We start from the raw sequence: 26185 nt of genomic DNA on the forward strand, positions 1-26185 counted from the left end.
AGGCAAAATTTCTATCACAAAATCTTTCGTCCAACTAAGACATTGACTCGGCTATTGTTTACGTATTTTTTATCTAACCTAATCTATATTTATACTTAATAATAAAGAGGCAAAATTTTTTGCTACCTATTTTTTTTTTGGATCCGGCCATCCCTTAACTAACTTTGTGAATATAGAAAACTACCTATAGCCCTTCTCTTTATATAACTAGCTAGAAAAATCCTAATCCAATTAGATCTCTCCGATTTTGAGTAAATAGAAATTTTAATCCGAATAGGAAAAATATAATAATATGGACAACTAGGAAACTTAATCCAATTAGATCTCTCCAACTCCGAGTAATCGGACTAGGAATCTTAATTCAAATGAAAAAATATAAGAATAGAAATCTAATAAAGAGGAAAGAAGTGTAGAATTTCTTTATTTTGTTCTTTTTTCACTTTTCCTGGTTTGTCTGTTTTTATTTGTTTCGAGTACGTGTTGGTTTACGTTCATTTGGATGCTTTTCACTTGGCTTCGAATATGATCTGATTTTTTTCCGTGGCTATTTTTTTAGAGTACATTCCAATTTTTGTCATGACTGTATTTTACTTGGCTTCGAGTATGCTTAGAATTTTTTTCTCATGGATGTTTTTGACACTGGCTCGACTTTTCTGATTTTGTTTTCATTGTTTTCTTCACCTCGTTTTTTCGTGTACTAATCTCCTATAACTAAAAAGAATAAAGTGTTGATATTTTTTGGTGTGACATTTGTTTTGGTTCGTCCGTCTACCAACGCCTGCAATCCCATGACATCTCCTTGATTGAATATTGCCTGTCATGTGATAGAGAAATCACGACAAAATAGGAAGTAGAAAATTATTGTGCTATCCATATACACATTGCATGTTTGCATGCACTAGCATACATGTCAACGAGCAAAAGGAAAGACAATTAACACAGAAGAAAAGAGAATTAAGACAAAAAGAATCTTTTTGCATTTTCTGAGAACCTTACTAAATTTGCATATATTTAATTACTTCATCTCTTTGCATTTGTAAAAGGGACAACTTTTTCCTTCTTTCATTTTGTTTCACGCTCACGTGTTCCATCACCCTCGCTTGCTGTTTCTAGCGTGAACCATAGTTGATGTCATCTGTCTTCCATGTCTTAGCCTCCCAATCTCAAGAGAAGGTCCCTATCTCTCTCTGACTGGAGATCCAGCCTGCCAAAGGATCTCCTCGAGTCCATCGGACAATGTCTCGCATCAGGCCATGACGCGACGTCCTTCCGATCCGCTTGCTCCCCATAGCGCGCTGCCATCCCGCTCGCGACCTTCGGGCCGCTCCTGCTGCTCCCGTTCGACCCCAACTCGGACTGCGTCGGCTTCTACTGCATCCCGAAGGTCTTGTCCAAGACGCTGCCCGACGTGCGTGGCAAGGTGGCGTGTGGCTCCTCGTATGGGTGGCTGGCACTCATGGACGAGGTGGCGTCCGTGACGCTGTTGAATCCATTCACCGGTGCCCATGCCCCTCGTGTTGAGCTCCCGCCAGCAGGCGAACACGTCGCGGCAGCGTCCTCATTGGAACACGTGTCTAGGGTTCACGGCTGGTGGATCTTCCATCCCACCAATGGCTACGGGGACACGGATGCCGCAGGCAGAGCCATCAAGCTAGAAGACATGAGGGATGTGTTCTTCTGTGAGATCATGCTCTCGGCGTCGCCTGACGCCGCCAGCCACGAGTGCGTGGCCATGGCCATACTTGGGTGCTCCATGGAGGTCACGTTCTGCCGGGTTGGAGTCAACAGCGCATGGACGCTGCTCGAAACCAAACTGGAGTTCTCCATGGGGTCCATCGTCCACTGCCAAGACAAGTTCTTGGTGATCGACTGCACTGGAGAAATCTTCGTCTACAGCAGCAACGTCGCCGACGCTACTCCAACCGCGACGCTGCTGCCATCGCTGTCGCCACCTGCGGGGCTCTGCCACCGTAGCTATCTGAAATCAAACGGTGAGCTGCATATTGTGGGTACCATGGTGAGCATGTTCCACGAGACATAGAGCTTCTCCTATAGCAGTGCGATCTACAAGTGCAACCTCTATGATCGTACGCCGGAGTGGTCCACGGTGAGGGACATCGATGATTAGACACTGTTCGTGTCTAAACATTTTAATGAAAGCTTCAGTGGAACAAGTGTATCTAAGTACAAGGAGAACAAAATCTACATGTCTAAGCCATTGTATGGGGATCCATACGACTTGGTCCATCGACTGGAGATCGTTGATATTGCTACCGTCGCATCCGAAGTGAAGCCCGTCCAGAAAAAGATGCAGGGTTCCGAGGCTCTAGGTTAGATTCGACCCAATCTCTAGAAGCTCTAGAGTTTATGAGCCTGTGACGCCGCGCACTCCGTGACTGTGTTAAATTTATAAACTTTACTTTTTGGATTAAATGTCACTTTAACATTGGTATTTAATTTAACAATATTGTTATCTTATCGTGTGATCCGTGTGTTTTTAGTATAAATTATTAGTTATTCCGTAGCAACGTACGAATACGCTACCTAGTAAATATAATAAGAGTAAAACCAAACAATAAATTATTGATCACAACCATTTTAATCTTTAACTCCTTAGGAAACAAAGATTTTTACCACTAAGTTAATTTAATTTTTGACTCGAGCTCATGACTCGAGCTATAACTCACTATGTATCGGATCCCGTTGCAATGCACGGGTATGCTGGCTAGTAGTACTAAAGAGGCAAAATTTCTGCCAACTTTAAATTTTCATCCAACATAATCCGTGTTCTATCCGTATTACCAACGCCCATTCGAATCCAATAAGTATATATCTATATCTATATCTATTGATAAAGATGCAAAATTTCTACCACAAAATCTTTTGTCCAACTAAGACATTGACTTGGCTACCGTTTACGTATTTCTGATCTGACCTAAAACTAAAGAGGCAAAATTTTTGCCAACTTTAAATTTTCGTCCAACATAATCTGTGTTCTGTCCGCATTACCAACACCATATCCGTGTCTTTTTTCTTCGTTTCAATCTGTTTTTTTTGCTGCTTGGGCTCGTGCATGTTCTGTAATATTATAGCTCTTTGAACTCCTAACTTTTCTATAAATAAAAATATAACCATAAATATAATATTATTGCTCTTTGAACTCCACATTCTTTCCTATAAATAAATACTCCCATCACTAAATTGTTGATGTAGCTTTGATTAGGAATAAAATTAATTTATGGGTAAGGCTAGCGCTCGGACGTCTGACCCCAAGCCCGCGTCAGGACGCAGCTCCGGCGCCCTGTGCCCGCATTGCATCCCACACTCTCCATCCCATTCCCAGCCAACGCCAGAGTCCAGAACCGCGGCCCATGCCCATCCCGCACCCCACACGACAGAACCACACCCCACACCCATCTCGCGTTCGCACGGCGGATCTACGCCCCGCGCCCACCTGCTCTGCTTGTGGATGCGCGCTGTGAAAGTGTCTGCAGGCCTTAGGCGTCGACACATCAACCACGATGGTGCACTAGCAGCAACAGGTGAAAAGTGGCCTACAACACAAGATCTACTTTTAAAACATCCAGATAAAACATTTGCAACATACATCTGAAAACAGATGAAACACTCGAGTATAGCAATTGTAACATGTGCAACACCAGATCAACTTTTGAAATGTCCAGATGAAATATTTGAAACACCAGAAACATATGCTTCCAACATGCTTATATTACCATTACAACATATGCAACATTTAGATGAAACACTTAAAACATAAGTTAAAAACGCCTAAAACACTTCAATCCACGACGTCACCGGCAGCCATGGCCTATCTGGTTGGGGACTGGTCTAGAGGGAACCTAAACTTTTCTATAAATAAAAATGAAACAATAAATATAATATTATTTCTCTTTGAACTCTAGATTCTTTTCTATAAATAAATACTCACATCACTAAATTGTTGATGTAGCTTTGATTAGGAATAAAATCAATTCATGGGTAAGGCTAGCCCCTGGACGTCCGGCCCAAGCCGTCGATATTAATTTATATTGTGGATGTTGTTGGTATTTATTAACACAGATAGAAAATGAAGGATTCCACAAACGCATAGAATACCATTATAGCATTTTACCGAAAGTATTCCAGGTATCGTTATTTATATTTTATCATAGGGAAATAATGGAGTAAAGATTTATTAGGTAACAAAGGAGTATCTATTAATATACCAACATAGCTAGAGCAGGGGATAAATGTAATGATAGGAGTTAATCATAATGACACTCAGGGGATAGATCACTAAGATAATGTAAATTAGTTAACTCGGGAGAACAACAGGTAAGGTAGATTCCTATGACATTCTTATTATATGGTCAAAGTATAACCAACTATAGCTAAGACTAACTCTACTCTTGTGCACTTTGGGATGCCGCTTAGACGGTAGAGCACCAACAAAAGATAACTCTACTGACGCGACTATGGTCCTTCAATTTAAGAACCTACTCAATTCGGAGTGGACTACAAAGGATAGACGAGACTGTCACCTCCCGCTGCTACCACCCAACCAAGGAACAGGGTGTACTCATAGGCAGAGCATCATATAAGCACCATGCTTACACGAGACTCGGCTGCTTAGCCTAACTGGTAAACTAGCAAGCTAAGCGCTTTATGAATCCACACACAAAAGTAATGATAATCTTAACTAAGCAAGATATATTTAAAGTAAGTATAGCCATATAGATAAGAATATAATAAATTAATAATAAGTCTTATAAGATGTAGAAGTGATGATACAAGGCTATGCCGAGCCTCCAAGACTAGATCCGAAACTTGAGCATGAGTTCAACTCGACCCTCACTCCTGAGTTACTATTCTACTACATTGGAGAGCTCTAGACCTAATTCTCTTGGTGTGTTTTGATCTGAATGAGAAATATGAATCAGGGCCAGAATTGACTAGGTCATTAAAACGTGTCCATGCCTCACCAAGAGATTCTTTTTCTTTTTCTTTAAAAGATAGAACCTCTATTCGAAGGCTAACCACTCCATACATAGGAAAGAAAGATAAGCAAAAGCTAGATCATAGAGCTTCCCAATCTCCTTGTACACTTCCGATGGTTCGGGTATACTAGTGTTTAGCTCTTCCCATCAAAGAGAACATAAAATAGCTTCCACTTTAAGGTTTCATGGGACATGCCCGCGATATGTAAGCATGCACAAATTTTCTCAAACTCTCGTAGGTGGGTATATGGGTTTTCATCGCCTTCTCCTAAGAACGATTGTTCCTAGACCATATTTATTAAACACGGACATAACTCATAGCTAGGTGTAAGGATAGGTTTTGAAGATTCCAGTGGCTCTAGTTGTGCGCCCATGGAAGCAGCGAATTGATTGATAGGCATGATGTTATCCATGCTTAAAGATAAATAAAATAAAAGATACAAGGACAAACTTGGTTCGATGAAATCACAGCAACCGTTTCCCCAGCAACAGCGCCAAAAAACTTGTTGACACCTGTGGAGGCACACAGAGACAAAATCCGCAAGCGCACGGGTATTGAAGTAGTTTTTACTTGGAATATTATCGAGTATCGTATCCATAGAGAAACATGTGTATGTCGTCTAAACACTAGTTCGTCCAGAGATAGCAATCAAGGTTTAAGGTATGAGTAGAGAGGATTCCTATGGTTATGACCCTATGCAAAGCAAGGCTTATGATTCTAGTGTTCACTTCGGGACGCCGCTTAGACGGTAAAGCACCGCTAATAGATAACTCTACCGACGCGACTACGGTTCTACTAATTTAAGAACCTGCTCAATTCGGCGTGGACTACAAATGATAGACAGGGCTGTCACCTCCCGCTGCTACCACTCAACCAAGATGCAGGGAGCAAACATAGGTAGCCGATAGCCTAAGTACCACGCTTATGCTAACGATTACTACTCTAATCCAGAGATCTAACAAAGACTAGAGCACTCAAAAGAACTATGAACCCGTGAACAAAAGAGCACAAAACTTACTTTAAATAGAAATCAATTACCAGAGGTATCTCAGATGTAGACTTGGAGAAGCCTAGATCCGCCAAAGTACAAGCCGTAGACATAGCCCTGATGGGTCGGTACTTTCTCCCAACTCTTCCCTCACTCTCTAACTATTTGTGTATAAAGAATAGATCCTAACTAGAGGACTAATCTCTCTTGAATGCGATGCCCTGATCCTGAGATGAGGATATGGACAATTTCATGCTCTTCTTCCATCAACCTTAATTTCTGTTGATTCTTGATTGATGAATTGATGTTCATTGGAGATGCAACTCAAGTTCCTCCCTGATTGTCTTTGTCTTCTAATGGCATGACAGAGAGTTGTTCTTCTTTGTTTGCTAGTGATATGCCAGCTGTCTTGATGGTCAAGGAAGGAACCTCATTGGTACTCACTTTGAAGCTTCATCTTCAATGACTAGGGGATGTCTTTGAGCGACCATGGTCATTTACGGCCTTACGAGACACAGTCGTTAATGAACCATTGATTGATGATGTCTGTCGGCACAAGGATGTTTGTTATGATGTAGTGGCATTCATCATCTTGGTCCTAGTTGCCGACGTGCAAATTAGTGTCTTTGAAGATGATGGAAGCAGGCATATTCTGGCTAATAAAAGGTGAGTTGCATCCTTGCTTCTCATCTTCATCTTAGCTTGTCTTGGGAAGGTTTAATGCTAAGATGTCTTCGATGTTACTCATGACCTGTTGATTTGTCTGTCCACTTCCTATGAGTGAGTGTTTTTTATGGCACTCGTCTTCTTTCTTTTTGTTCCATTACTGAAGTGGTGGTTTGGTTTGGGTTTGTAGGTTCATTCCAAACCATGAACATGCATAGCTTCTATTGATTCTTTCTGCAAAATATTACTGGACACATACCCGAGGGAATATAATAAATTTGAAACACGGGTTTTGTTGTCCATTTTTTTGTGATTTTCCTCTATGCTAATAGAAGGATGGTTTTAGGATTGTTTAGCATAGATTTTGTGTATTAACAAGTTTTATGTGTTGGCTGCGTTCTAGCATGGTTCAAGGCTAAGATGACTTGTAACAAAAGATAAGTGAATAAACCTTGATACTCACAGTTCTTCCATCCATGAAGAATGAGCTTGGTCTTCTTTGTGCAAAGTTTTTGGAATTCACGTGCCTTGCTTCATCTCCAGTGTGAATTTATCTCAGGACTTCCCCAATTTGAGCTTGAGAGTTTTCTACAAGGGTTAGTCCAACAAAATAACCAGTATCTACTACAGCAAGTTTTAGTTCAATAACCAAACTAAACTCCATGTCTAATTTTAATTGAGGAAGGCATTTTAACCTAAGCACCATGCTTAATTTAAAAGGCCTTTGGAAGTGAGATCAACACTCCCAAACTAAAGCATACTATAGCAGACAAAGGTAACATGAAAGCATTACAGAGATTTATTCAAATAGAGGTGAAAGAGCATGATCATGGTGAGAGATTTTTTTAAGATAAAGGATGCAAGTGGCATGAATGTATGGAAGGAACTAAATTTTATATGAGAGAATTTAAACTAAATGGAGTGGATGCATGGATTATTTAAAGTAAACATGTAGTGGAATGCAAAAACTAAAAGATAGCTACTCATCAAGTTTAAAGTCCATGAGCAAGACTATCTCACCTTTCTTGATCGTACTTACCAGGACTCACATGATAGAATTTGTGAGTAGTGCAACGTCTGTATTCGTCACTTGAGATGTGATTTGAATTCTTGTGACATCGACTTTTTCTCTAATCTACACATGGTTATATATATATGTCTATGCAAACTTGTGAGGTGGTAGGGTTCCAATGTTGATGGATCTTGAATGTTTAGGCACAAGCGCGAAAGGGATCTTGCTGAATCAAATGTGAAGGACCTAGAGGACCATAAGGGCACCTTATCCAAGTAGTTGAAGACCATCTTCGAGCAGCTAGAGCGCACCTCTGAGCAGCTGAGAAGCAGCTCTAAGCAGCTGGAGCACACCTCCGAGTAGCTGAGAAATGTCTCTGAACAGAAGAAAGGTACTACGGATCAGCAAATTTGTTCTGCATTACCGAACAGTCTTGATGTTGCTATTAACTGTTATGTTTATAGAGCAAGATGTAGAGCTCGGACGGTTGTGTCAAGTCACCAACCAACTCCAAGAGGAGAAGAAGGCGTCTGGGTGAGTGGAGAAACTAGCCGATGATCTAGAGGGTGAGTAGTTCATGGTCAGAGTTGTTGCTGATATGATTTCTTTGTTTGACAAATCCCTTTGGTGTCTGCAGAATACCATCGAATAACCAAGGCGCAGTTCGACATGCTGGAGCTAGAGGCAAGAACCTAGAGGGGAAAACTTGACGCTGTGGTGGTCGGAGTCAGGCCAGTGCTCGACTGTATCGACATAGAGGTAGCTCCTCAGCCCAACGACAGGCCGCCCTGTTCGGATGCCATCATTGACAGGTGCAAGGCGGCGTGGGAGAACTTCAAAAGCTTCAACCGAGATGTAGTTGTCTCTGTCATGATGCATGCCCTAGCGGTGGTCTGGTCCCACTTCCCTACGATCAATCTTTAGGCGATAGGGGCCGAATTCGCTAGAGGGACGGGTGTGACGAAGTAGGGGCAACTGAAAGATGAGGTGGAGGACATGGTGAAGAAGCCGACCGATGAGGTAGACGGTGAGGGCCAAGCACAATAACCCGAATGGAGATGAACCTGTATGGAACAGCTGGAGAGGAGAGTTAAATGCGTGAGGGCATAAACAAACATTTATGTATTCGTATAAATGTTGTAAGTAGACGTTGTATGCATGTTTATGCGGCTTGCTAGTACTTTTGGTGAAAAATATATGTATTGTTAACCCTAACGCATTTGTACGTGGTATCAGTAGCATCCGAGCAGTTAGTTCATTACTGAGCTCTTGGCCTTGGCTAGCCCGTATTCCATAACGTCGAGCATTGGAGCCCGTGCACGTGTAGGAGGAACAGACGTGACTGAGGAACCACAGCCGACCACCCATAATGCAGAGCGCTAGAGCCTGTAGCACATGTAGGGAGAGATCAGAGGTAGGGTTTTCTCCAAAGAACACAGAGCGGAACGTGTGCTGCTCAATGGTTGGCAAAATATCTTAGAGATATTTTAGTATGGAGAAACGAAGTGGAGCATTTATGGAGATCATGTATAATTGTTGGAGTTTGTTAAGGAGTAGCTTGGAGTCGATAATCATAAATGGAGATTAAACTAGAGCGGAGAAATAATGGACACAAATTATGGTGACAAAAACTTCATTTATTATGGAGTGAAGAGTACATATCTAGAGCGTTTCAGGGATAGAAATGTATAAGTTGCTCGATGTACCACAAATTGGGCATATTGATTCCCTCTATGTCACATAGCTAGTAAGACCCTAGTCGGGTAACCTCTTTGACCACGTAAGGCCTTTCCCATAGGGAGGAGAGCTTGTGCATCCCTTCAGTTTTTTGCTTTCTGTGAAGAACTAGGTCGTCGACCGCAAATGAACGACCTTTGATATTGCGATTATAGTATCTTCATAGGCCTTCTAGGCATTTGGCTATGCGGATGCAAGTGATCAGGCATTCTTCTTTGGACCTATCGATGTCCTCTATCCAAACAGCTACGGCTTGCTCTTCATTATAATGTTATACTCTTAGTGCTCAGAAGGCAATGTCTGTGGGAAGTATGGCCTCTGAGCCATAGACCAAAAAATATGGAGACACACCAGTGTTGTGACTAGCTTGAGTACGTAGTGCCTAGACCACAACTAGAAGCTCTTTGAGCCATCTGCCCGGATGCTTTTCCTCTTTCTGGTATAGTTTCTTTTTGAGGGCATCAAGGATCATGTCGTTCACCCGTTTGACCTGGCCGTTGGCTCTAGGATGGGCAACATAGATGTAACACCTCTGGTGTTTTGACCTAGCACTAAAATTTGACATGTCATCATATGCATTGCAAAGCATTCATAAAGTAGAAAATTTTTGAATGCATTCACTAAATAAGCCTTATTTCATAATGTTGTTATTTCATGTGATGTGTTTCAAAACCCTAAATAAAGATCATGACCCCAAGGGTCAAATTTCATGTGATCATGTGAGGTCATATGTCATTTGACTTAAATAACCCTAATGGGCCATGTTACTGGTCAAAAATCAAAATTTAAGTAAAAGGAAGACAAATCAAATTTGAATTCATATTCAAATTATAAAAGTCCTTTTTGCCCCTTTTGACTAATTCAAAATCCATATGGAATTTGGGGTTGAGGAAAAAGCAAAGTTGGAGGTTATTTTATGTGGATCAACTTTGGTATTCAAAGTTTTTCAAGTTTACATATAAAATTTGGAGTAATTTTGAAATGATTCAAATGCTCAAATGCACCCCAAATTCAAATTTCAAAATGGAGCCAAAATTTGAAAATATTTCTAGAAGCAAAGTTGTAGAGTTTGAAAAATTGAACAACTTTCATTTTTGGAGATTTTCAACTTCTTTAGAAAATTTGTGAGTAATTTGAAAAATGGACGCAGTGGCAGTTCTGTAATTATTTCAAAAATCAACATCCACCTCTCTGCTTGACGCCGGCGCCACGCGGAGGTCGCCGCTGATCGGATTTCGCCGCTTCTTTGCACGTTGACATGCAGCCAGTGCCGTGGCGAGCTCGGGCGTGCGCTGTCGATGCTAGGCAACCCCTTCCCGGCTATAAATAGCAGCCGCCGCCGTCGTCATTCCCATTTTTCCCCTTCTGCTCTGCTCCGCCGCTAGTTGCTCCACCGCTCGCCATAGCCTCCGTCGAGCAGCATCCATCGTGCCCAGCTATGCCTACACGATCGCCTCAGACTTGCGCTTCTCTGTGGCTTGCCTACATCACTTGGGTTGGCCGGAGTCGCCCGACGCAACGCCTTCTTCCCCGAGACCGGCCGGAGCTCCGCCATCATCGCCTCGACGTGGCCAGGCCATTCCAGACCGTCTCCGGCTTCACCGAACGTACCGGCGTGACCGTGGTGAGCTATTGAGCGTGATACTTACCTTGTTTTAGACTATACTGCGCCATTGCCGGGGTTACACCGTGAGCCGTCGTGCTCGAGCCGCCATGGCCGGCGTGGAGCCTTCTCCGGCGCGCCTTCTTCCGATCTAAGGGCTGGGATGGGTTCGTAGTAGTGTGTAGATCATTTTGGTGAGGTCGGCCTCGCCAGAGCGTCACCGTCGGCGCATTTTGAGGCCGGCCAGTGAGGGCAGCGCCGCCGTGATTTCTTTGAGTCACTGACAGTGGGGCCTGGCTGTCAGTGCGAGTGAGGAAGAAGAACAGTGAAAATTTTTATTTTCTGAATTTGTGAATAGTGTTGAAACTTTAGGAATTTGTAGGAAATTCATGATAGCTCCAAAAATTCTAAAATTTTGTGTGTAGCTTCTGTACATGTTGTAGTATGATTTAAAAATTTGAAACTTGAAATTTGAATAAATTTTTAATGTTCAAATATTCAGTCCATTAATTGAAAAATGCAATTTCCATGATTTTTGTAGGTCACTGTATAATTCCAAAAATTATGAAATTTATTTTGGTACACTAATTTGTCATGAGGAAGCTTACATAAAATTTTCAGGTCATTTGGAATAAGTTAATTTTTGGGCTTAATTCCAAATTAATTCAAAAATAAATAAAGGCAAACCCTAAGTGTTTGATTAGTGTTGGATCTTGTTTTGGTCATGTTTTGTGACTAGTAGGGTTTCAAGATCCATTTGGTCAAGTCACATGTGTGGTTTTTGATGGTAGGATTGCAAGTTGGTTTTGTTGGCTTGCAACTGTACCATGAAATAAAATCATTTGCAGGGTGTTTTTACATTTCATGTACCATGAAAGCATCATGTTTACATTATCATCATGTTAAGGCATATGTTATCATTTTGTGTAGAACCCGAGAGTGAAACGATTCTAGTTGAGCAAGTTCTGGAAGAATCCCCGGTTGTCACGGGATTCGATAATTGTGGTATGGATCCGAAACCTGAGATCGTCAACGAAGGCAAGCCCCGATTTATGCATTAAACCATTACCTTGTTTACTTTGAAAAGTTTATCACCTATGTTACTTATTGCATTAAGTTGATATGTCAAATGTTACCTACTTGACGCATTACCTACCTTGTTAATTGTTTACCATCCTTGAAGATGTTTTCATTTACAAAGGCGTAGAATGCTTAGTATGCTTTATGGTAGGCTTTCAAAGTAAAAGTTTCGATACAATCAAAGATGGCATACTGGCCCAAGAAAGAAAGAAGATAGAATGAACTAGAGACTAGTCGGGTAACTTATCTTGAATGTTGGGTAATGTTGCCGACTATGTCGCTTAAAGGCCACTCATTGTGGATCTTCTGAACGAGACACTTTGTAGTACTGGTCACATACTCCGGTAAGCCTACTTCGGCTAATCCGATGCTAAGATGAATGCCCACGCACTGGGAGTGGAGAGATAGCGGGAGTAGCGTGTACCCTCGTGGCTGGAATGTGGCCGGATTTGAGGTGTGCTGTGCTCTCGGGTGGCGTGGAGATGGCTTAGTATAGGAGGATCTGATAGCGAGGTTGATATATGCAAGATTAAGTTCTACATATGTCATGTGATAAGGAATCCCCAGCTGGGACTTGAATCAATTTGAATTGCCGGTGCTCCACGGATATGGAGACTCAATTCATTACAGAAGCAATGCAGGACTGGTGAATTACTAAAACATGAGAAAAGAATGAAATGAGAAGGAATGGAATATGGGAAATGTACATTTAGTTTGAGATAATGAACTAAAAGGACTTAGGGGTAAAACTAAAAAATAGGATAAGAATAGTAAGCTTTTGGCAAAGTACTTTGAATTTTGCTACATACTTACCTTGTCCTAAACCCCTGCATCTCTAAAGTTTTACACCCCGTTACGTCTGGTTAGTCTTGTTGAGTACCTTTGTACTTAGGGTTTGCTAACCCTTGTTGTAGGTGAGTCGCATGCGCAGGCTTGTTTTGGTCCCTGCTGTATGTCTGTGTTTGAAGTCAATGACGATGAGGAGTGATGAATGGCCTTTGGACAAGGCACTAGTTTGTATGATAAATAAAATTAATGTAATATTATCCCACTACTATGGTTGTATGACACTTATGGTATTGTAAGTTTGAAAACAACTGGTTTGTAACTATGTTATCTTAAGACTTCTGCTATCTTTTACTCTGGTATATATTTGAATAAAATGTTGTAATCTGCAATGTCTGTGATTGAGATCCTGTTTGAAAAGAGAATCGTGGATGATTCAGGTTTCCCGAGGACACCCGACAGACTTATTGAGTTGTTGGGAACTCGTGAATGCTATCCGAGGTCTGATAAGACAACGATAGGTGCACATGGGCCCGATTTCTTAGGAGGTTCTGCCACAGCTGGTATCAGAGCAGTTCCCATCTAAGATCATTGTAGGTTACTTTGGAAAAACCTTTAAAATGATTTGGATCAAGGAAAGTAAACATGATATTTTGAAAGTTCAATTTCTTTCTTCTTACCTTTGAGCTAGACTCAATCCTGTCTTATTTGAAAGTTTGTGGTGGATAATATGATTAGGTTTGTCCTATGAATTAAAAATCTAGTACTTATGATTATATAAATCTATTGTACTTAGATTTGTAAGATCGATTCATGCATCATGCTTAAGCACATTGCATAATAAATCCCCTTAATAGTGGTTGGGTAAGTAATGTCAATCCCATTCTTGCTAACCTCCATTATCCTTAAGCTATTCTTATAGTCCTACCTTAAATCCTACAAGCTATGGCAAAGACCAAGAAAACCGCACGCAAGTCCACCGGACCTCATGGAGTCCCTCGTCACCAATTGGCACCAAGAAGCCACGAGCTTGGTGAGGGAAGTTCCAAGAACCTAGGTGTGGAAGGATCTTCAAGCAACCCCGCCAATGTCGAGAACCTTAACAAGGAGCTCAACACTCTTCGTTGAGCTCATGCCAAAGATCAAGAGGAGTTAGCGGAAATGTAAAGGGGCATCACCATGACCATGGAGCTGCGGAATGAAGCCTGGACACAAGAGGATGCGGCCAATGAATGCGTCCATGAGCTAGAGTTCTATGTAGAAGACCTAGAGATGGACAATGCTATTCTTCATGAGAATGTCCACATGTTGTACGCTCAACTTCATCCACCTCATGGGGATGGTGAAGTTACCGATGAAGAAATGATTGTAGCTCCAAGAGAAGTCAAGAATGAAGAAGAGGAGGAGGATCCTGAGGAGTTGGTGTACTTCTCAGATGAAGATGAGGTTTCGTCCAATATGGGCACGGATGCTGAAGACTGAGTAGAAGTAGTTCCTTTACTGCTTTCCTAGAAAACTAGGGTTGTCTTGTGGGATACATGACATGTAATATAAATAAGGACCCTTTGTAGCATGAAACCTTTTAAATGCTTTCAATAAAGAATAATGTAAGTAAATGTGTTTCTCTAACAGATGCCTCGTCCTATCACCCGAACTGGTGCTAGTGGCTCACACAATGATGATGAGTGCCCAAATCCTCCACCAATGCCTACGACTATGGCAGATGCCATAGCCGCACTCGTCAACGCAACGACAGAGAATGCTAGGCTGTTAAGGGAATTGGTGCAGAACTAGCATGCACCATACCCTAATCAAGGCCGTCGTAATGGAAATGACGAGTCAACCTATGTGGATTTTACTAACACACGTCCACCGGTGTTCTCTAAGGCAGAAGAACCTTTAGAAGCAGACGATTGGCTTAGGACAATAGAGCAAAAGTTTGAGCTGATTCACTGTACTGAGGTTCAGAAACCTAGGTTTGCGGCACAGCAACTCCGAGGAGCTGCTGGTGCCTAGTGGGCAAATTTGGTAGCAGTACAGCCCGCTGGTCACCAAATCAACTGGAGGGAGTACAAGGATGCCTTCAAGGCACATTATATTCCAGACGGTGTGATGACCATGAAGTTAGAAGAGTTCTTGGCTCTTAAGCAAGAGGAGCACCCAGTGATGCATTATGTTGGGCATTTTAACCACCTGTCACAGTATGCTATTGAGTATGTGAATACTGATAGGAAGAAAAAGAATCATTTTCTTAGAGGCCTAAACACTAAACTTCAGACCATGATGGCAACTTGTGGTAACACAACTTACCACGAGGCAATCAACATTGCTATCGCTTCGGAAGAGAATTACTGCTGACACAAGGAGGCGAAGAAGAAGAAAATATTTACTTCTGGATCATCGAGTGGAAAGCGTCAGAAGATAGTCTATCATCCTCAAAATCATGGCCGTACACCATTCCGCCCACAACAAGGCCAAAGCAGGCAACAAATCTTCATTCGCCCTGCAACTAATACGCCTTATACTCATCAAGCACCGCAGCAGCAAAATAATACAAATAATGCAAACCGCAATGCTACTCCCTAGAATCACAATTTTCCATGCTATAATTGTGGTAAACCCGGACACTTTTCTCGAGAATGTCCGTATCCTAGGAAGAACAATCCTGATGCACCCAAAGCCCCTGTTAATCAAGCTCAGAATCAGTACAAGGGCAATGCTCAGAACAATCAGAAGGGTCAGGCTGAGAAGAAAACTAGAAGGGTCTTCTATACTCAAGTGGAATCTATTCCAGAAGGAGAACTAGTTATGATGGGTATGTTTCCCATTGCTAAGCACCCTGCAATTACCTTATTTGATTCTAGTGCATCCCATACATTTATCAATCGTACATTTGTTATGAAGCATGGGATAGCTATTGGGGAAACAAAAGAACCCTATCATATACAGTTGCCCGGGGGACGAATCTGTATGAGGGAGGTAGTTCAGCATGTACCTATTGATTTGGGAGGTTATGAGTTCCCTACCAATATGCTGATATTAAAGGATCAAGATATAGATGTGATCCTTGGTATGAACTGGTTAACTCAACACGGGCTATCATAGATGTCCTACGTAGAACCATAAGGGTAAATGCACCTGGCAGCAACACCCAACTTCTCATCCAACTTCCCTTTCCTAAGAGTATAGTGGAAACAGTCTGTGCAACTATTATTGAAGGAGTCGAGAAAATTTCAGTGGTATGTGAGTTTACAGATGTCTTTCTTGATGATCTGCCTAGTCTGCCACCAGACCAAGATGTAGAGTTTAGAATTGATCTAAAACCAGGGACAGCACCAGTGTCTAGAAGAGCATATAGGATGCCACCCAAAGAACTAGCAAAACTAAAAATGCAACTACAAGAGTTGTTAGACAATGGTTTCATTCAACCCAGTTCATCACCTTGGGGATGCCCTGCAATCTTTGTGAAGAAGAAGGACCAAACCTTAAGGTTATGTGTTGACTATCGGCCATTAAATGAAGTCACCATCAAGAACAAATACCCCTTACCCTGAATTGATTTGCTTTTTGATCAACTTGCGGGAGCTAAGGTATTCTCAAAGATAGACTTGAGATCGAGCTATCACCAGATTAAGATCAGACGTGAAGATATGCCGAAGACAGCATTTACTACCCAATATGGTCTATATGAATATTTAGTCATGTCTTTTGGGCTGACCAATGCCCCGACTCATTTCATATACCTGATGAACTCAGTTTTCATGCCTGAGTTGGATAAGTTTGTCATGGTGTTTATTGATGACATTCTTATCTACTCTAAGAGCAAAGAGGAACATGCGGAACATCTCCGTATTGTTCTACAAAGATTAAGAGATCACCAATTATATGCCAAATTCAGCAAATGTGCATTTTGGTTGGAGGAAGTACAATTTCTGGGTCATGTGCTATCTGCTGAAGGTATAGCTGTAGATCCGAGCAAGGTAGAAGAAGTCCTTAATTGGAAAGCACCTACAACTGTTCATCAAGTTCATAGTTTCCTAGGGTTGGCAGGGTATTACCGTCGGTTTATCCCTAACTTCTCCAGAATTGCGAAGCCAATTACTGGACTATTGAAAAATCAAACTAAGTTTGTATGGTCAACAGAATGTGAAGAGGCCTTTCAGACATTGAAGAAGTTGTTGACAACTGCACCAGTATTAGCACAACCTGATATCGAGAGGCCATTTGATATCTATTGTGATGCATCTGGAATTGGTATTGGCTGTGTTCTAATGCAAGAAGGCAGAGTCATAGCATACGCTTCTAGACAACTCAAGAAGCATGAAGAATATTATCCCACCCATGATCTTGAATTAGCTGTTGTTGTTCATTCACTCAAGATTTGGCGACATTATTTATTGGGCAATATATGTCATATCTGTACGGATCACAAAAGTTTGAAATACATCTTCACCCAGTCAGAATTGAATATGAGGCAAAGAAGATGGTTGGAACTTATTAAAGATTATGACTTAGAAGTGCATTATCATCCGGGCAAGGCTAATGTGGTTGCCGATGCCCTGAGTCGCAAGAGTCATTGTCATTGTCTGATTGTAGAACCTATGCAACGAACATTGTGTCAAGAGATGGAGCATCTGAATTTACAAATCATAGAACAAGGTTCCCTGTCCAATATTGCAATTGAATCCACTATCAAAGATCAGATCATTGATGCTTAACAGAAAAGTAAGGGCATAGCCCATATCAAGGATAAAGTCAGATCTAGAAAACCAACATGTTTCAAGATTGATGAATCAGATGTTGTATGGTTCAAGGATAGATTGGTAGTACCCAAAAATCTGGAGCTGCGAAAGCAGATTCTTGATGAAGCTCATTCTACAAGATACTCCATTCATCTGGGTAGTAATAAAATGTATCATGATCTAAGAAAGAGATATTGGTGGACCAAAATGAAAATAGAAATAGCTCAATATGTAGCCAAGTGTGATATTTGTCAGAGAGTCAAAGCGGTTCATATGAAGACTGTAGGTCCATTACATTCATTGCCAGTTCCATCTTGGAAGTGAGAAGATATTTGTATGGACTTCATCGTGGGATTGCCTAGGACAACTGCAGGCTATAATTCAATATGGGTTATTGTTGATCGTCTAACCAAGATAGCTCATTTCTTACCAGTCAGAGATAAATATCGAGCGAAGCAGTATGCAAAGCTTTATCTTGATAGAATCTTCAGTCTGCATGGGGCACCCAAGACCATTGTCTCTAACAGAGGGTCATTGTTCATATCCAAGTTTTGGAAAAGTCTACATGAGTCTTTGGGAACTAAACTTATCCGTAGTTCTGCTTATCATCCGCAAACAGATGGACAGACTGAAAGGGTAAATCAAATTCTTGAAGATATGCTAAGAGCATGTGTTCTTTCTTTTGGTGCTAAATGGGATGAATGCCTTCCCTTAGCTGAATTCTCGTATAACAATAGCCATCAAGAGAGCATTAAAATGGCACCATTCGAGGCACTGTATGGCCGTAGGTGCCAAACACCTTTAAATTGGTCAGAAGCTGGAGAACGTTGATTCTTTGGACCAGATGTGGTCAAGGAAGCTGAAGAGAAAGTTAAACTCATACAAGCCAATATGAAGGTATGCTGATAAGAGGAGACGACCGCTAGAATTCAAAGTGGGAGATTATGTCTACCTCAAGGTATCACCGATGAAAGGAGTTCATCGTTTTGGGATTCGGGGAAAGTTGGCGCCCCGTTATGTCGGTCCTTTTCAGATCCAACAACAATGTGGACCAGTCGCCTATCACGTCAAGCTACCAGATCACATGTCAGCAGTGCATGATATCTTCCATGTATCTCAGTTAAAGAAGTGCCTTCAAGTACCTGACCAAGAGATCAACTTTGGTGATATAGAACTGGAACCTGATTTGACTTATGCTGAGTACCCCATTAGAGTCTTAGATCAGAAAGATCGAGTCACTCGGAGACGTACGATCAAATTCTACAAAGTACAATGGAATCAACACACTGAAGATGAAGCTACTTGGGAGTCCGAGGATTACTTAGAAGAGAATTTTCCTGACTTCTTCGCTTCTATCTAGTTGCAATACCATGTCTATATTATAACTTATCTCGTTTGTCAATAGAATGGAAAACCCCCTCACTCGCCTTTTTGAATAAAGTTCTAATGTGTTAGCTTGACACATTTCCTTTTCCATTACTTAGCCTTAAGTTTTAAATCTCGGGACGAGATTTCTTTAAGGGGGAAGGGTTGTAACACCTCTGGTGTTTTGACCTAGCACTAAAATTTGACATGTCATCATATGCATTGCAAAGCATTCATAAGTAGAAATTTTTTGAATGCATTCACTAAATAAGCCTTATTTCATAATGTTGTTATTTCATGTGATGTGTTTCAAAACCCTAAATAAAGATCATGACCCCAAGGGTCAAATTTCATGTGATCATATGAGGTCATGTGTCATTTGACTTAAATAACCCTAATGGGCCATGTTACTGGTCAAAAATCAAAATTTAAGTAAAAGGAAGACAAATCAAATTTGAATTCATATTCAAATTATAAAAGTCCTTTTTGCCCCTTTTGACTAATTCAAAATCCATATGGAATTTGGGGTTGAGGCAAAAAGCAAAGTTGGAGGTTATTTTATGTGGATCAACTTTGGTATTCAAAGTTTTTTAAGTTTACATATAAAATTTGGAGTAATTTTGAAATGATTCAAATGCTCAAATGCACCCCAAATTCAAATTTCAAAATGGAGGCAGAATTTGAAAATATTTCTAGAAGCAAAGTTGTAGAGTTTGAAAAATTGAACAACTTTCATTTTTGGAGATTTTCAACTTCTTTAGAAAATTTGTGAGTAATTTGAAAAATGGACGCAGTGGCAGTTCTATAATTATTTTAAAAATCAACATCCACCTCCCGGCTATAAATAGCAGCTGCCGCCGTCGTCATTCCCGTTTTAGACCGTGGTGACCGTGGTGAGCTACTGAGCGCGATACTTACCTTGTTTTAGACTCTACTACGCCATTGCCGGGGTTACGCCGTGAGCCGTCGTGCTCAAGCCGCCATGGCCGGCGTGGAGCCTTCTCCGGCGCGCCTTCTTCCGATCTGAGGGCTGGGATGGGTTCGTAGTAGTGTGTAGATCATTTTGGTGAGGTCGGCCTCGCCGGAGCGTCACCGTTGGCGCATTTTGAGGCCGGCCAGTGAGGGCAGCGCCGCCGTGATTTCTTTGAGTCACTAACAGTGGGGCCTAGCTGTTAGTGCGAGTGAGGAAGAAGAACAGTGAAAATTTTTATTTTCTGAATTTGTGAATAGTGCTGAAATTTTGGGAATTTGTAGGAAATTCATGATAGCTCCAAAAATTCTAAAATTTTGTGTGTAGCTTCTGTACATGTTCTAGTATGATTTAAAAATTTGAAACTTGAAATTTGAATAAATTTTTAATGTTCAAATATTCAGTCCATTAATTGAAAAATACAATTTCCATGATTTTTGTAGGTCACTGTATAATTCCAAAAATTATGAAATTTGTTTTGGTACACTAATTTGTCATGCGGAAGCTTACATAAAATTTTCAGGTCATTTGGAACAAGTTAATTTTTGGGCTTAATTGCAAATTAATTCAAAAAATAAATAATGGCAAACCCTAAGTGTTTGATTAGTGTTGGATCTTGTTTTGGTCATGTTTTGTGACTAGTTGGGTTTCAAGATCCATTTGGTCAAGTCACATGTGTGGTTCTTGATGGTAGGATTGTAAGTTGGTTTTGTTGGCTTGGAAATGTACCGTGAAATAAAATCATTTGCGGGGTGTTTTTACATTTCATGTACCATAAAAGCATCATGTTTACATTATCATCATGTTAAGGCATATGTTATCATTTCATGTAGAACCCAAGAGTGAAACGATTCTAGTTGAGCAAGTTCTAGAAGAATCCCCGGTTGTCACGGGATTCGATAATTGTGGTACGGATCCGGAACCTGAGATCATCAATGAAGGCAAGCCCCGGTTTATGCATTAAATCATTACCTTGTTTACTTTGAAAAGTTTATCACCTATGTTACTTATTGCATTAAGTTGATATGTCAAATGTTACCTACTTGATGCATTACCTACCTTGTTAATTGTTTACCATCCTTGAAGATGTTTTCATTTACAAAGGCGTAGAATGCTTAGTATGCTTTATGGTAGGCTTTCAAAGTAAAAGTTTCGATACAATCAAAGATGGCATATTGGCCCAAGAAAGAAAGAAGATAGAATGAACTAGAGACTAGTCGGGTAACTTATCTTGAATGTTGGGTAATGTTGCCGACTATGTCGCTTAAAGGCCACTCATTGTGGATCTTCTAAACGAGACACTTTGTAGTACTGGTCACATACTCCGGTAAGCCTACTTCGGCTAATCCGATGCTAAGACGAATGCCCATGCACTAGGAGTGGAGAGATGGCAGGAGTAGCGTGTACCCTCGTGGCTGGAATGTGGCCGGATTTGAGGTGTGCTGTGCTCTCGAGTGGCGTGGAGACGACTTAGTATAGGAGGATCCGATAGCGAGGTTGATATATGCAAGATTAAGTTCTACATATGTCGTGTGATAAGGAATCCCCAGCTGGGACTTGAATCAATTCAAATTGCCGGTGCTCCACGGATATGGAGACTCAATTCATTATAGAAGCAATGCAGGACAGGTGAATTACTAAAACATGAGAAAAGAATGAAATGAGAAGGAATGGAATATGAGAAATGTACATTTAGTTTGAGATAATGAACTAAAAGGACTTAGGGGTAAAACTGAAAAATAGGATAAGAATAGTAAGCTTTTGGCAAAGTACTTTGAATTTTGCTACATACTTACCTTGTCCCAAACCCCTGCATCTCTAAAGTTTTACACCCTGTTATGTCAGGTTAGTCTTGTTGAGTACCTTTGTACTCAGGGTTTGTTAACCCTTGTTGCAGGTGAGTCGCATGCGCAGGCTTGTTTTGGTCCCTGCTGCATGTCTATGTTTGAAGTCAATGACAATGAGGAGTGATGAATGGCCTTTGGACAAGGCACTAGTTTGTATGATAAATAAAGTTAATGTAATATTATCCCGCTACTATGGTTGTATGACACTTATGGTATTGTAAGTTTGAAAATAACTGGTTTGTAACTATGTTATCTTAAGACTTCCGCTATCTTTTACTCTGGTATATATTTGAATAAACTATTGTAATCTATAATGTCTGTGATTGGGATCCTATTTGAAAAGAGAATCGTGGATGATTTGGGTTTCCCGAGGACACTCGACAGACCTATTGAGTTGTTGGGAACTCATGAACGCTATCCGAGGTCTGATAAGACAACGATAGGTGCACATGGGCCCGATTTCTTAGGAGGTTCTACCATAATAGATGTATTTGATGGAGATGCATTAGTCTTCATAGAAGTCCCAAAAATGATGACTAGTGAATGTAGTTCCGAGGTCGGTGATAATGCTATTCGAGAGACCAAATCTATGGATGATATCTTCGAAGAGCTCGACTGCCTTCTTTGTAGTAGCCAAAACCAGTGGCTTGTATTCGATCCACTTGGAGAATTTGTCAATGGCTATGTATATGTACCAAAAACCACCTAGCATAGGCTTGAAAGGCCTAATCATGTCCAGTCCTCGGGAAGGAAAAGGCCAAGAAGCTGGGATGGTCTGTAATTGCTGCACCGGCATGTGTATTTGCTTGGTAAAAAATTGACATCCTTCACAATGTTGGATGAGGTCTTCTGCATTAGAGATGGCCATGGGCTAGTAAAAACCTGCTCGAAAAGCTTTATCGACTAGGTTTCTGGAGGCAGTGTGATTGCCACAGGAGCCAGAGTGTATTTCAAGGAGTAGTTTTACACCCTCTTCTCGGGTGATGCATTTCTGCAGTATCCCTTCCTTGCGCTTTTCCTCATCAAGTTCCCATCTACTAGCACATAATGCTTGCTATGCCAGATGAGGCATTTAGTTTTTGTCTTATCGATGGGTACGTCAGCGCTGGTGAGGTACTTGATGAACTGTTCCCTCCAATCTACGATCGGTGAAGGTACTGCAAGTACTAGCTGCTCGGTAGGGGGGATTTCTTGAACTTCCTTCTCTTCCTTAATAGACGGTGTATAGAGGTCTTGAACAAAGACCCCAGGTAGAATCGTGGCATGAGAAGAGCCTATCTTAGATAGGTGGTCGGCGAGCTGATTTTGATCTCATACCACATGGTGGTACTCGATACCGTAGAACTTTTTTTTGAGTTTCCTGATCTCAGTGTAGTATGCTTCCATATTCTCACTAGAGCAGGACCAATCTTTGTTGACTTGGTTGATGACTAGCATAGAGTCTCCATATACCATACGAAGTCTGTGGAGACATACTTCATATTTTGCGGCATTATTGGAGGCTGGAAAATGAATTTAGAGGATGTAACAGAGCTTGTCCTTAGTTGGAGTAATGAATAAAATGCCAGCACCAGCACCATGGATGTTGAGGGCACCATCAAAATACATCACCCAGTGCTTGGGGCAAGCAGTGGGGATGGGCTCTTAGATATCGGTCCACTCGCACCATCACTGTTGATGTTGAGGGCATTGTTGAAATACATCACCCAGTGCCTACAACTTAATGGTAGGCATACTTTTGAATTCTATGGAATAAGTGCCGATCTTGACTGCCCACTTGATGATGCGGCCATTGGCCTCTTGTTCTGGAGGATGTCCCCTCAAGGGAACTTGTCGGTGTTTTGAACAAACACCAACTAGTAAATTTATATTATTGTGTGTTAGGCTCGGATGGTGTACTAAAGGACACAAGGTTTATACTAGTTTAGGCGGAATGTCCCTACGTCTAGTTTGCTGCTGCTCATGTTATTAGTACCAAAAAAGATTCATAGTAGGGGGTACAAATAGTCAAGAGAGGAACATGTCCCAAGTCTCTGATGGAAAGGTCAAAAGGACGCCAAGAGCTCGGTTGCTGCTTGGCTGTGTGTTGTGTGTCAAATTGATCCGTCCATTAGTGGGGTGTCCTGTCCTCCCTTTTATAGACCAAGGGGGACTAGGGGTTACAGATGGGAGAAAGAGGAAAAACCAGAAGTAGAGAGGGTCCTTCGAAGGTGCCGGGTCTTCCTTTTTCCTTGAGCCTGCCCCGCTGACATGGTAGACCATGCCGGAGATAGCATGTTCGTTGATCCTGATAGGGTTGGGCTCTGGCCTTGTTTTAGCATGTGGTCATGTCCCCTCCTCCCTTGATGGACGGTGCGTTGTGTCAGGGTGCCGAGCCATGATTCCACGTGGAGTAGATGGGGAGGTGACCATACGTCCATCACTGTAGATGATGTGAGTTCTCTCTTGGATTGTAGTGGTTGTCGTACGCCTGTGTTAGTATCCACGCCCGAGAGCCGATGGCGGTGCCTACAACACTATAGGACAAAAGTCGGCACCTACAACACTATTCGGGCTCTGCCCTGCCTAGGAGGGCTTAAAGCGCCTATCCCATTGTATCTTGATGGTACCTTCTCATAGGTGCGCAGGGCATGGTCCTCAGTACTGTGGTTGACCAGAGTGTCCCATCTTACCCTATGCTCATCATCATGAAGGGGCAGGGTGCAGATGTTGGGCGAGGCGGAGCCAGCCCCAAAATGTTGATTGAGGCGGAGCCAGCCCTTAGCCGTCGGGTGAGGCAAAGCCTACCCTTTAGCCATCAGGCAAGGCAGAGTCCAATCCTCAGGGGTCAGGCAAGGTGGAGCCAACCCTTAGGGGCTAGGCGAGGCATAGTCCAACCCTCCGAGGTCGGGCGAGGTGCAGGGCAAGAAGTGTAGTTGTGTTCTTGCCTGCTCAGGAGCATCAGTGCTTGATGGTTATTAGGTCCATCTTGTTGGGTACCCTAGTATTAGGTCCCCGACAGTAGCCCCTGAGCCCCCAGGTGATACGGATAGAATCGCCTGGGGGGTGATTTGACTTGCCCGAGGGTGCATGTGAGCGCACCTGATAGGTGTAGCCCCTGAGCCCCCGGGTGATTCGGGTAGAATCGCCCAGGGGGTATTTTGATTTGCTGGAGGGTGCACGCGAGCGCACCCAGCAGGTGTAGCCCCCATGCCCTCGGCTAATTCAGGTAGAATCACCTGGGAGTATTTCAATTTGCCAGAGGGTGCGCATAAGCGCACATGTCGAGTGTAGCCCCTGAGCCCCCGGGTGATTCAGGTAGAATTGCCTGGGGGTAATTTCAGACCCTTCGTGGCTATGGTTGTGAGATTTGGTTTTTGTCGACTGGACAGTTTAAAGGGAATCTTGGTATCCCATTCACAGGGATTTGTCTAGGGTCAGCCCAGTTGAGATTTGATTGTGTATCAAGACTCCTTTGAGGCTCGTGTGCCTGGGTTTTGGCCATTTGCGGGCCCTTCCCTTGTTGGGACGACCACCGAAACTATTGGGCTAGCCCTCAAACTCCTAGACCCTAGCGGGCCAAAGAATTGTTTTTTGACCCGTATCCCCTTTGTGGGAAAGAGTCCTGGTCTATAGGGGAAGGAGAAACGTCTGATGCGACTTTGGTTGGAAAGGATAGGGATTGCGGGCGCATATCCCGTGACGTGACGCGGTGGTGTATCGTGGCAGGTTTGGAGGCCTAGGCAGGCGGTTGCTCTTCACGCATCGGTCGCCCCTATAAATCCAAGGGGTTCACTCCTAGGGTTTTGTATTTTGCCTCCTCGCCTTTGCATCTATAACCTACGCCGCCAATCGCCTGAGCCTCATGCACCCACATGGCAGCTGCCATCAAGCTCACATCCACATTGCAATCGCCATCAAGCTCGCATCCACCCCCTCCCAATTGTTCAATGGAGCCGTGGTGTAGATCTAACATCACCCCTCTATGCCTGGAGGGCCTCATTCACCGTGGCCTCTTTTGTCCGCTGACCACCGCCGAGGAGTGGTGGCTGCCTGGTAATGAGGACGAGCCGTCACCACCTAAAGGGTATGTTGTGTCCTTCGCTCGCTTTCACGAGCAGGGATTCACCATCCCTGTCCACAAGTTCCTTTGGGGGTTGCTGGACTACCACAAGGTGGAGTTGCAGCACCTTACTCCCAATGGGGTTCAACACATTGTGGCTTTCATTGCCCTGTGTGAGGGTTTCTTAGGAATTGATCCCCACTTCGACCTATGGTGGTATCTCTTTGTCGTCAACCTTCTGAAGAAGTGGACCGAGAAGCAAGAGCTGAGCGTGCTGGTGGGATGTGCTGACATTCATCTCTGTAACAACCGGGTGAATGAATACCCATCGATGCGTCTGTCGACCTCC

Source organism: Miscanthus floridulus, chromosome 1 (assembly GCF_019320115.1).
Source record: "Miscanthus floridulus cultivar M001 chromosome 1, ASM1932011v1, whole genome shotgun sequence".
Taxonomy (NCBI): Eukaryota; Viridiplantae; Streptophyta; class Magnoliopsida; order Poales; family Poaceae; genus Miscanthus; species Miscanthus floridulus.